This window comes from Haliotis rubra, unplaced genomic scaffold (assembly GCF_003918875.1).
Source record: "Haliotis rubra isolate DU_JTF1 unplaced genomic scaffold, ASM391887v1 Scf1200, whole genome shotgun sequence".
Taxonomy (NCBI): Eukaryota; Metazoa; Mollusca; class Gastropoda; order Lepetellida; family Haliotidae; genus Haliotis; species Haliotis rubra.
The window spans coordinates 206,028-220,499 of record NW_025765116.1 but is presented as its reverse complement, the minus strand read 5'-3'; positions in this window follow the sequence as shown (position 1 = coordinate 220,499).

The window sequence follows — 14,472 nt, the reverse complement described above, 5'->3', positions numbered from 1 at the left end:
TGCCTGTGGTGTACTTCGTTCAGTTGTGTGTGTGCTCTGTAGGGAGGAGTATTACAGCGTGTATGTGGACCTGCAGGGGAGGCTATTATAAGCGTGTATGTGGCGATGCAGGGAGGTATTCTGGCGTATATGTGGACCCTACAGGGAGGGTATTACGGCATGTATGTGGACCTACAGGAAGGTATTACGGCTGTGTATGTGGACCTACAGAAGTGTATTACGGCATATGTATGTGGACCTGCAGGGAGTGTATTATGGCGTGTATGTGGGCGTGCAAGGGATGTGTATTACGTGCGTGTATATGGACCTACAGGAGGTGATACCCGGCGTGTATATTGAACCTGCAGGGAGGGTATTACCGAAGTGTAAGTGGGCCCTACAGGGAGGAGGGTGTTGCCCGGCGTGTAAGTGGACCCATAGGGAGGTGCATTACTACGTGTATGTGGACCTGCAGGGAGGTTTTTAAGGCATGTATGTGTACCTGCAGGGAGTGTATAACGGCGTGTAAGTGATCCTACAGGGAGGGTATTACGGCATGTATGTGGACATACAGGCAGGGTATTACGGCACGGCATGTATGAGGACCTTCAGGAAGGGTATTAAGGCATGTATGTGGACCTACAGGAAGGATATTACGGCATCTATTGGACCTACAGGGAAGGTATTAAGGCATGTATGTGGACCTTCAGGAAGAGCATTACGGCATGTATCTGGACCTACAGGGAAGGTATTACGGCATGCATGTGGACCTACAGGGAGGGTTTCACAGCGTGTATGTGGACCTACAGGGAGGGTATTGAGGCATGTATGTGGACCCACAGGGAGGGTATTATGGCGTGTATGTCGACGTGCAGGGAGGGTATTACGGCATGTATGTGGACCTACAGGGAGGGTATTACAGGCATGTATGTGGACCTACAGGGAGGGTATTACGGCATGTATGTGGACCTACAGGGAGGGGTACCTACGGCGTGTATGTGGACCTGCAGGGAGGTATTATGGCATGTATGTTGACCTACAGGAGGGTATTACTGGCGTGTATGTGGACCTACAGAGAGGGGAGGTATTACGGCATGTATGTTGACCTACAGGAGGGTATTACTACGTGTATGTGGACCTACAGGGAGGGTATTACTACGTGTATGTGGACCTACAGGGAGGGTATTACGGCATGTATGTGGACCTACAGGGAGGGTATTACGGCATGTATGTGGACCTACAGGGAGGGTATTACTGGCATGTATGTTGACCTACAGGAGGGTATTATGGCATGTATATGTGGACCTACAGGGAGGTATTATGGCATGTATGTGGACCTACAGGGAGGGTATTACGGCGTGTATGTGGACCTACAGGGAGGGTATTACGGCGTGTATGTGGACCTACAGGGAGGGTATTATGGCGTGTATGTGGACCTACAGGGAGGGTATTACGGCATGTATGTGGACCTACAGGGAGGGTATTACGGCATGTATGTGGACCTACAGGGAGGGTGTTACAGGCATGTATGTGGACCTACAGGGAGGCTATTACTGGCATGTATGTGGACCTACAGGGAGGTATTACAGCATGTATGTGGACCTACAGGGAGTGTATTACAGCATGTATGTGGGACCTACAGGGAGGTATTACGGCATGTATGTGGACCTACAGGGAGGGTATTACAGCATGTATGTGGACCTACAGGGAGGAGGTATTACGGCGTGTATGTGGACCTACAGGGAGGGTATTACAGCATGTATGTGGACCTACAGGGAGGAGCATGTGTGGACCTAGGGAGCACATGTATGTATGTGGACCTACAGGAGGGTATTACAGCATGTATGTGGACCTACAGAAAAAGAGGTGTATTAATCACACGGCATGTATGTGGACCTACAGGGGAGGGTATTACAGCGTGTATGTGGACCTACAGGGAGGGTATTACACGGCATGTATGTGGACCTACAGGGAGGGTATTACTAGCATGTATGTGGACCTACAGGGAGGGTATTAAGGCATGTATGTGGACCTACAGGGAGGGTATTACGGCATGTATATGTGGACCTACAGGGGAGGGTATTAAGGCATGTATGTGGACCTACAGGGAGGAGTATCTACATGGCATGTATGTGGACCTACAGGGAGGAGTATTATGCTTATGTTGACCTACAGGGATGTATTGTGCAGTGTATGTGGACCTACAGGGAGGGTATTACTAGCGTGTATGTGGACCTACAGGGAGGGTATTACAGCATGTATGTGGACCTACAGAAAGGGAGGGTGTTACGGCATGTATGTAGACCTACAAGGGAGGGAGTATTACGACAAGATGTATGTGGACCTACAGAGAGAATGTATTACAGCATGTATGTGGACCTACAGGAGGGTATTACAGGCGTGTATGTGGACCTACAGGGAGGGGTATTACGGCATGTATGTGGACCTACAGAGGAGAGGAGTGTTACGCAAGCATTGTATGTGGACCTACAGGGAGGAGTATTACAGCATGTATGTGGACCTACAGTGTATGTGTACGTACAGGAGAATTATTATGGCATGTATCTGTGGACCTGTAGGGAGGGTAATACGGCATCTATGTGGACCACCACAGTTAGGAGGTATTACGAGGCGTGTATGTGGATGTGCAGGGATGAGAGGTATTAAAAGGCATGTATGTGGACCTACAGGGAGGTTTTACTGCATGTATGTGGACCTACAGGGAGGGTTTCACAGCGTGTATGTGGACCTACAAGGAGGAGGATTGAGGCATGTATGTGGACCCACAGGGAGGGAGGTATTATGGCGTGTATGTAGGTATGTGGACCTACAGGGAGGGTATTACTGCGTATTTGTGGACCTACAGGGAGGGAGTGATGCAAGCGTATGTGTCGGCGTGCAGGGAGGAGTATTACAGCATGTATGTAGACCTACAGGGAGAATTGATACGGTATATATGTTGACCTACAGGAGGAGCATTACGGCATGTATGTTGACGTGAATGGAAAGTGATACCTACGTGTATGTGGACCTACAGGAGGAGTGATGCAGAGCGTGTATGTGGACCTACAGTGATGAGTATTCACGGCATGTATGTGGACCTGAAGGGGAAGAGTATTACACGACATATGTGGACCTACAAGGAAGGTTATTATGGCATGTGCTTATGTTGACCTGTAAGGAGGTGTTATGGCATGTATGTGGACCTGCAGGGGAGGTATTATAGCGTGTATGTGGACCTACAGGGAGGAGTATTATAGCGTGTATAATGGACCTACATGGAGGATATTATGGCATGTATGTGGACCTGCAGGGAGGAGTATTATAGCATGTATGTCAACGATGCAGGAGTTATGATACGGCATGTATGTGGACCTACAGGAGGAGTATTGCTACAATATGTGGACCTACAGTGTATGTGTACGTGCAGGGAGGGAGTATAACACAGCATGTATGTGGACCCCTACAGTGTATGTGTCTGCGTGCAGGGAGAGGTATTCACAGGCATTTATGTTGGTGGCGTGTAGGGAGGAGTAATCACGAGCATCTATGTGGACCTAGAGAGAGAGGTAGTATTGCATGTATGTTGATGTGCAGGGATGGTTTTAAAGAGCATGTATGTGGACCTACAGGGAGGGTTTTCACACGGCATGTATGTGGACCTACAGGGAGGGTTTCACAGCGATGTGTGTGGACCTACAGGGAGGGAGTATTGAGGAGGGCATGTATGTGGACCCACAGGGAGAATTAGTATGGCGTGTATACAGGTATGTGGACCTACAGGGAGGGAGGTATTACTACGTATTTGTGGGGCCACCACAGGGAGGTGTCTGCAGCGTGTATGTCGGCGTGCAGGGAGAATGATACGGCATGTATGTGGACCTACAGGGAGGAATTGACCGACATGTATGTTGACCTACAGGGAGGGCATTATTCACGGCATGTATGTTGGCGTGAATGGAAGGTATTACTACACGTGTATGTGGACCTACAGGGAGGGAGTATTACTACGTGTATGTGGACCTACAGTGAGGGTATTCTGACATGCATGTGGACCTGAAAGGAAGGTATTACGGCGTGTATGTGGACTACAAGAAGTTAGTATATGGCATGTATGTTGACCTGTAAGTAGGGTGGTATGGCATGTATGTAGTTTTCACGGGGAGGGTATTATGGCGTGTATGTGGACCTACAGGGGAGGGTATTATGGCGTGTATATTGGACCTACAAGGGAGGATATTATGGCTGGTATGTGGACCTGCAGGGGAGGGTATTATGGCATGTATGTCAACATGCAGGTAGTGTGATACGGCATGTATGTGGAACTACAGGAGGGTGATACGGCATGTATGTGGACCACCATGTGGAGGGTGATGCAGCATGTATGTGGACCTACAGGTAGGCTATTACGGCATGTATGTGGACCTACAGGGAGTGTAATACGGCATATATGTGGACCTACAGGTAGTGTGAATACGGCGTGTATGTGGACGTCAGGGAGGGCGATACGGCATGTATGTGGAGCTACAGGGGAGGGTGATACGGCATGTATGTGGACCTAGAAGGGAGGGAGTGATACGGCATGTATGTGGACCTACAGGTAGGCTATTACGGCATGTATGTGGACCTACAGGGAGTGTATTTCGGCATATATGTCGACCTACAGGGAGTGTATTACGACGTGTATGTGGACGTGCAGGGAGGGTATTACGGCATGTATGTGGACCTACAGGGAGGGTATTACGGCATGTACGTTGACCTACAGGGAGGGCATTACGGCATGTATGTTGACGTGAATGGAAGGTATTACTACGTGTATGTGGACCTACAGGGAGGGTATTACTACGTGTATGTGGACCTACAGTGAGGGTATTACGGCATGTATGTGGACCTGAAGGGAAGGTATTACGGCGTGTATGTGGACCTACAGGAAGGTTATTATGGCATGTATGTTGACCTGTAAGGAGGGTGTTATGGCATGTATGTGGACCTGCAGGGAGGGTATTATGGCGTGTATGTGGACCTACAGGGAGGGTATTATGGCGTGTATGTGGACCTACAGGGAGGATATTATGGCGAGTATGTGGACCTGCAGGGAGGGTATTATGGCATGTATGTCAACATGCAGGTAGTGTATTACGGCATGTATGTGGAACTACAGGGAGGGTATTACAGCATGTATGTGGACCTACATGGAGGGTATTACGGCATGTATGTGGACCTACAGGTAGGCTATTACGGCATGTATGTGGACCTACAGGGAGTGTATTACGGCATATATGTGGACCTACAGGTAGTGTATTACGACGTGTATGTGGACGTCCAGGGAGGGCATTACGGCATGTATGTGGAGCTACAGGGAGGGTATTACGGCATGTATGTGGACCTACAGGGAGGGTATTACGGCATGTATGTGGACCTACAGGTAGGCTATTACGGCATGTATGTGGACCTACAGGGAGTGTATTTCGGCATATATGTCGACCTACAGGGAGTGTATTACGAAGCGTGTATGTGGGACGATGCAGGGAGGAATTATTCACAGGCATGTATGTGGACCTACAGGAAGAGTATTACAAGCGTGAATGTGGACCTACAGGGGAGGAGTGATCACGGCATGTATGTGGACCTACAGGGGAGGGTATTACGGCATGTATGTGGAACTACAGGGAGGGTATTACGGCATGTATGTGGACCTACAGGGAGGGTATTACGGCATGTATGTGGACCTACAGGGATGGTTTTACGGCCTGTAAGTGGACCTACAGGGAGGGTATTACGGCATGTATGTGGACCTTCCAGGGAGAATGGCTAGGCATATATGTGGACCTACAGGAGAAAGGTATTACAGCGTGTATGTGGACCTACAGGGGAGGAGGCATTACGATGATGTGTATGTAGGTATGTGGACCTAAGGGAGGAGTATTACTGCATGTATGTGGACATACAGGGGAGGGTAATACGGCATGTATGTGGACCTACAGGGGAGGAGTATGCAGGCATGTATGTGGACCTACAGGGAGGGTATTAGAGCATGCATGTGGACCTACAGGAGGAAGGTATTACAGCGTGTATGTGGACCTACAGGGAGGGCATTACGATGTGTATGTAGGTATGTGGACCTAAAGGGAGGGTATTACGGCATGTATGTGGACATACAGGGAGGGTATTAAGACATGTATGTGGACCTACACGGAGGGTATTATGGCATGTATGTAGGTATGTGGACCTACAGGGAGGGTAATAAGGCATGTATGTGGACGTACAGGGAGGGTATTGAGGCATGTATGTGGACCTACAGGGAGGGTAATATGGAGTGTATGTGGGTATGTGGACCTACAGGGAGGGTATTACGGCGTGTATTTGGACCTACAGTGAGGGTATTACGGCAAGTATGTGGACCTCTGGGGAGGAGTTTTACAAGCGTGTATGTGGACCTACAGGGGAGGAGGTATTACAGCGTGTATGTCGACGTGCAGGGAGGGTGTTACGGAGTGTATGTGGACTTACAGGGATGGTATTACTATGTGTATGTGGACCTACAGTAAGGGTATTACTCGATGTGGACCTACAGTTAGGGTATTAAGGCATGTATCTAGACCTGCAGGGAGGGTATTATGGCGTGTATGTGGACCTACACGGAGGGTATTACGACATGTATGTTGACGTGCAGGGAGGATATTACTGCGTCTATGTCGACCTACAGGGAGGGTATTGGTACGTGTATGTGGTCCTACAAGGAGGGTATTACTACGTGTATGTAGACCTACAGGGAGGGTATTACGGCATGTATGTGGACCTACGGGGAGGGTATTACTACGTGTAAGTGGACCTACAGGGAGGGTATTACTACGTGTATGTGGACCTACAGGGAGTGTATTACGGCATATATGTGGACCTACAGGTAGTGTATTACGACGGTGTATGTGGACGTCCAGGGAGGGCATTACGGCATGTATGTGGAGCTACAGGGAGGGTATTACGGCATGTATGTGGACCTACAGGGGAGAAGTATTACAGCATGTATGTGGACCTACAGGTAGGCTATTACACGACATGTATGTGGACCTACAGGGAGTGTATTTCCGGCATATATAATGAGCCTACAGGGAGTGTATTACGTGTATGTATGAGCTGCGTGCAGGGAGGAGTGATACGGCATGTATGTGGACCTACAGGGAAGGTATTACAAGCGTGAATGTGGACCTACAGGAGGGTATGATACAGCATGTATGTGGACCTACAGGGAGGAGTGATACTGAGCATGTATGTGGAACTACAGGGAGGAGTATTACGGCATGTATGTGGACCTACAGGGAGGGTATTACGGCATGTATGTGGACCTACAGGGATGGTTCACAGCCTGACTGTAAGTGGACCTACAGGGAGGAGGAGTATTACGGCATGTATGTGGACCTTCAGGGGAGGGTATTTAGGCATATATGTGGACCTACAGGGAAGGTATTACAAGCGTGTATGTGGACCTACAGGAGGGAGCATTACGATGTGTATGTAGGTATGTGGACCTAAAAAGGGAGGAGTATTACAGCATGTATGTGGACATACAGGGAGGAGTAAATACGGCATGTATGTGGACCTACAGAAAGAGGGAGAATACGATACGGCATGTATGTGGACCTACAGGAGGGTAATGCGAGCATGCATGTGGACCTACAGGAAAGGTATTACAAGCGTGTATGTGGACCTACAAGGGAGGCATTACGATGTGTATGTAGGTATGTGGACCTACAGGGGAGGAGGTAATAAGAGCATGTATGTGGGCGTTACAGGGGAGGAGTATTGAGAGCATGTATGTGGACCTACAGGGAGGAGTAATATAGAGTGTATGTGGGTATGTGGACCTACAGGAGGAGTATTACAGCAGTGTATTTGGACCTACAGTGAGGTATTACGGCAAGTATGTGGACCTCTGAGGAGGAGGTTTTACAGCGTGTATGTGGACCTACAGGGAGGTGTGCAGCGTGTATGTCGGCGATGCAGGGAGGTGTTACACAGTGTATGTGGACTTACAGGGATGGTATTACTATGTGTATGTGGACCTACAGTAAGGGTATTACTCGATGTGGACCTACAGTTAGGGTATTAAGGCATGTATCTAGACCTGCAGGGAGGGTATTATGGCGTGTATGTGGACCTACACGGAGGGTATTACGACATGTATGTTGACGTGCAGGGAGGATATTACTGCGTCTATGTCGACCTACAGGGAGGGTATTGGTACGTGTATGTGGTCCTACAAGGAGGGTATTACTACGTGTATGTAGACCTACAGGGAGGGTATTACGGCATGTATGTGGACCTGCGGGGAGGGTATTACTACGTGTAAGTGGACCTACAGGGAGGGTATTACTACGTGTATGTGGACCTACAGGGAGGTATTCTTGGCGTATATGTGGACCTACAGGGGAGGAGTATTATGGCGTGTATGTAGGTGCTGGACCTACAGAGAGGGTATTACTACTTGTATGTGGACCTACAGGGAGGGAGGTATTGCAGTGTATGTGGACCTACAGGGAGGAGAGTGATGCAGTCTATGTGGACCTACAGGGAGGGTATTACTACGTGTATGTGGACATTACAGGGGCAGTATTACTCACGTGTATGGGGACCTACAGGGAGAGGGTATTCTGACATGTATGTGGACCTACAGTTAGGGTGATACGGCATGTATGTGGACCTACAGGGATGGTATTACTACGTCTATGTGGACCTACAGGGATGGTATTACTACGTGTATGTGGACCTACAGGGAGGGTATTATGGCGTATATGTGGACCTGCAGGGAGGGTATTATGGCGTGTATGTGGTCCTACAGGGAGGGTATTACGGCATGTATGTGGACCTGTAGGGAGGGTATTACAGCGTGTATGTGGACCTGCAGGGAGGCTATTATGGCGTGTATGTCGACGTGCAGGGAGGGTATTACGGAGTATATGTGGACCTACAGGGAGGGTGTTACGGCATGTATGTGGACCTACAGGGAGGGTATTACGGCATGTATGTGGACCTACAGGGAGTGTATTACGGCATGTATGTGGACCTGCAGGGAGTGTATTATGGCGTGTATGTGGACGTGCAGGGATGGTATTACGTCGTGTATATGGACCTACAGGGAGGGTATTACGGCGTGTATGTGGACCTGCAGGGAGGGTATTACGGCATGTAAGTGGACCTACAGGGAGGGTATTAAGGCATGTATGTGGACCTACAGGGAGGGTATTACGGCATGTATGTGGAGCTGTAGGGAGGGTATTACAGCGTGTATGTGGACCTACAGGGAAGGTATTACGGCGTGTAAGTGGACCCATAGGGAGGGTATTACTACGTGTATGTGGACCTGCAGGGAGGTTTTTAAGGCATGTATGTGGACCTACAGGGAGGGTATTACGGCATGTATGTGGAGCTGTAGGGAGGGTATTAAGGCATGTATGTGGACGTACAGGGAGGGTATTATTGCGTGTAAGTGAACCTAAAATTAGGGTCTTATTACGTGTATGTGTACCTACAGGGAAGGTATTATGGCGTGTAAGTGGACCTACAGGGAGGGTATTACTACGTGTATGTGGACCTATAGGTAGGGTATTACTACGTGTATGTGGACCTGCAGGGAGGGTATTAAGGCATGTATGTGGACGTACAGGGAGGGTGTTACTGCGTAGTTGTGGACCTACAGGGAGGGTATTACGGCGTGTATGTCGACGTGCAGGGAGGTCATTACGGCATGTATGTGGACCTACAGGGAGGGTATTACGGCATGTGTGTTGACCTACAGGGAGGGCATTACGGCGTGTATGTCGACGTGCAGGGAAGGTATTACGGCGTGTATGTCGACGTGCAGGGAGGGTATTACGGCATGTATGTTGACCTACAGGGAGGGCATTACAGCATGTATGTTGACCTACAGGGAGGGCATTACCGCATGTATGTTGACGTGAATGGAAGGTATTACTACGTGTATGTGGACCTACAGGGAGTTTATTACTACGTGTATGTGGACCTACAGTGAGGGTATTACGGCATTTATGTGGACCTGAAGGGAAGGTATTACGGCATATATGTGGACCTACAGGAAGGGTATTAGTGCATGTATGTGGACCTGTAAGGAGGGTATTATGGCATCTATGTGGACCTGCAGGGAGGGTATTATGGCATGTATGTGGACCTACAGGGAGGGTATTATGGCGTGTATGTGGACCTACAGGGAGGATATTATGGCGACTATGTGGACCTGCAGGGAGGGTATTATGGCGTGTATGTCAACAGGCAGGGAGCGTATTACGGCATGTATGTGGACCTGCAGGGAGGGTATTACGGCATGTATGTGGACCTACAGGTAGGGTATTACGCCATGTATGTGGACCTACAGGTAGGTTATTACGGCATGTATGTGGACCTACAGGGAGTGTATTACGGCATATATGTGGACCTACATAGAGTGTATTACGACGTGTATGTGGACGCGCAGGGAGGGCATTACGGCATGTATGTGGACATACAGGGAGGGTATTACGGCATGTATGTGGAACTACAGGGAAGGTATTACAGCGTGTATGTGGACCTACAGGCAGGGTATTACGGCATGTATGGGGACCTACAGGGAGGGTATTACGGCATGTATGTGGACCTACAGGGAGGGTATTACGGCATGTATGTGGACCTACAGGGAGGGTATTACGGCATGCATGTGGACCTACAGGGAAGGTATTACAGCGTGTATGTGGACCTACAGGGAGGGCATTACGATGTGTATGTAGGTATGTGGACCTACAGGGAGGGTATTACGGCATGTATGTGGACATACAGGGAGGGTATTAAGACATGTATGTTGACCTACACGGAGGGTATTATGGCGTGTATGTAGGTATGTGGACCTACATTGAGGGTAATAAGGCATGTATGTGGACGTACATGGAGGGTATTGAGGCATGTATGTGGACCTACAGGGAGGGTAATATGGAGTGTATGTGGGTATGTGGACCTACAGGGAGGGTATTACGGCGTGTATTTGGACCTACAGTGAGGGTATTACGGCAAGTATGTGGACCTACGGGGAGGGTTTTAAAGCGTGTATGTGGACCTACAGGGAGGGTATTACGGCATGTATGTCGACGTGCAGGGAGGGTATTACGGCATGTATGTGGACCTACAGGAAGGGTATTACGGCATGTATGTGGACCTACAGGGAGGGTTTTACAGCGTGTATGTGGACCTACAGGGAGGGTATTGCTACCTGTATGTGGACCTAACAGTGTATGTGTACGTGCAGGGAGGGTATTACGGCATGTATGTGGACCTACAGTGTATGTGTACGTGCAGGGAGGGTATTACGGCATGTATGTTGACGTGTAGGGAGGGTATTACGGCATCTATGTGGACCTACAGAGAGGGTATTATTGCATGTATGTTTATGTTCTAAGGGATGGTATTAAGGCATGTATGTGGACCTACAGGGAGGGTTTTACGGCATGTATGTGGACCTACAGGGAGGGTTTCACAGTGTGTATGTGGACCTACAGGAGGGTATTGAGGCATGTATGTGGACCCACAGGGAGGGTATTATGGCGTGTATGTAGGTATGTGGACCTACAGGGAGGGTATTACTGCGTATTTGTGGACCTACAGGGAGGGTATTACGGCGTGTATGTCGACGTGCAGGGAGGGTATTACGGCATGTATGTGGACCTACAGGGAGGGTATTACGGCATGTATGTTGACCTACAGGGAGGGCATTACGGCATGTATGTTGACGTGAATGGAAGGTATTACTACGTGTATGTGGACCTACAGGGAGGGTATTACTACGTGTATGTGGACCTACAGTGAGGGTATTACGGCATGTATGTGGACCTGAAGGGAAGGTATTACGGCATGTATGTAGACCTACAGGAAGGTTATTATGGCATGTATGTTGACCTGTAAGGAGGGTGTTATGGCATGTATGTGGACCTGCAGGGCGGGTATTATGGCGTGTATGTGGACCTACAGGGAGGGTATTATGGCGTGTATGTGGACCTACAGGGAGGATATTATGGCGTGTGTGTGGACCTGCAGGGAAGGTATTATGGTGTGTATGTCAACGTGCAGGGAGTGTATTACGGCATGTATGTGGACCTACAGGGAGGGTATTGCTACTTGTATGTGGACCTACAGTGTATGTGTACGTGCAGGGAGGGTATTACGGCATGTATGTGGACCTACAGTGTATGTGTACGTGCAGGGAGGGTATTACGGTATGTATGTTGACGTGTAGGGAGGGTATTACGGCATCTATGTGGACCTACAGAGAGGGTAGTATTGCATGTATGTTGATGTGCAGGGATGGTTTTAAGGCATGTATGTGGACCTACAGGGAGGGTTTTACGACATGTATGTGGACCTACAGGGAGGGTTTCACAGCGTGTATGTGGACCTACAGGGAGGGTATTGAGGCATGTATGTGGACCTGCAGGGAGGGTATTATGGCGTGTATGTGGACCTACAGGGAGGGTATTATGGCGTGTATGTGGACCTACAGGGAGGATATTATGGCGAGTATGTGGACCTGCAGGGAGGGTATTATGGCGTGTATGTCAACGTGCAGGGAGTGTATTACGGCATGTATGTGGACCTACAGGGAGGGTATTACGGCATGTATGTGGACCTACAGGTAGGCTATTACGGCATGTATGTGGACCTACAGGGAGTGTATTACGGCATATATGTGGACCTACAGGTAGTCTATTACGACGTGTATGTGGACGTGCAGGGAGGGCATTACGGCATGTATGTGGACCTACAGGGAGGGTATTACGGCATGTATGTGGACCTACAGGGAGGGTATTACGGCATGTATGTGGACCTACAGGTAGGCTATTACGGCATGTATGTGGACCTACAGGGAGTGTATTTCGGCATATATGTGGACCTACAGGGAGTGTATTACGACGTGTATGTGGACGTGCAGGGAGGGTATTACGGCATGTATGTGGACCTACAGGGAAGGTATTACAGCGTGTATGTGGACCTACAGGGAGGGTATTACGGCATGTATATGGACCTACATTGAGGGTATTACGGCATGTATGTGGAACTACAGGGAGGGTATTACGGCATGTATGTGGACCTACAGGGAGGGTATTACGGCATGTATGTGGACCTACAGGGAGGGTTTACGGCATGTATGTGGACCTACAGGGAGGGTATTACGGCATGTATGTGGACCTTCAGGGAGGGTATTTCGGCATGTATGTGGACCTACAGGGAAGGTATTACAGCGTGTATGTCGACCTACAGGGAGGGCATTACGATGTGTATGTAGGTATGTGGACCTAAAGGGAGGGTATTACGGCATGTATGTGGACCTACAGGGAGGGTATTAAGGCATGTATGACGACGTACAGGGAGGGTATTGAGGCATGTATGTGGACCTACAGGGAGGGTAATATGGAGTGTATGTTGGTGTGTGGACCTACAGGGAGGGTATTACGGCGTGTATTTGGACCTACAGTGAGGGTATTACGGCAAGTATGAGGACCTACGGGGAGGGTTTTACAGCGTGTATGTGGACCTACAGGGAGGGTATTACGGCGTGTATGTCGACGTGCAGGGAGGGTATTACGGCATGTATGTGGACCTACAGGAAGGGTATTACGGCATGTATGTTGACCTACAGGGAGGGTATTATGGCATGTATGTTGACGTGCATGGAGGGTATTACTACGTGTATGTGGACCTACAGGGACGGTATTGCGGCATGTATGTGGACCTACAGGTAGGGTATTACGGAGTGTATGTGGACTTACAGGGATGGTATTACTATGTGTATGTGGACCTACAGTAAGGGTATTACTCGATGTGGACCTACAGTTAGGGTATTAAGGCATGTATCTAGACCTGCAGGGAGGGTATTATGGCGTGTATGTGGACCTACACGGAGGGTATTACGACATGTATGTTGACGTGCAGGGAGGATATTACTGCGTCTATGTGGACCTACAGGGAGGGTATTGGTACGTGTATGTGGTCCTACAAGGAGGGTATTACTACGTGTATGTGGACCTACAGGGAGGGTATTACGGCGTGTATTTGGACCTACGGGGAGGGTATTACGGCAAGTATGTGGACCTACGGGGAGGGTTTTACAGCGTGTATGTGGACCTACAGGGAGGGTATTACGGCGTGTATGTCGACGTGCAGGGAGGGTATTACGGCATGTATGTGGACCTACAGAAAGGGTATTACGGCATATATGTTGACCTACAGGGAGGGTATTACGGCATGTATGTTGACGTGCATGGAGGGTATTACTACGTGTATGTGGACCTACAGGGACGGTATTGCGGCATGTATGTGGACCTACAGGTAGGGTATTATGGCATGTATGACGACGTACAGGGAGGGTATTGAGGCATGTATGTGGACCTACACGGAGGGTAATATGGAGTGTATGTTGGTATGTGGACCTACAGTGAGGGTATTACGGCGTGTATTTGG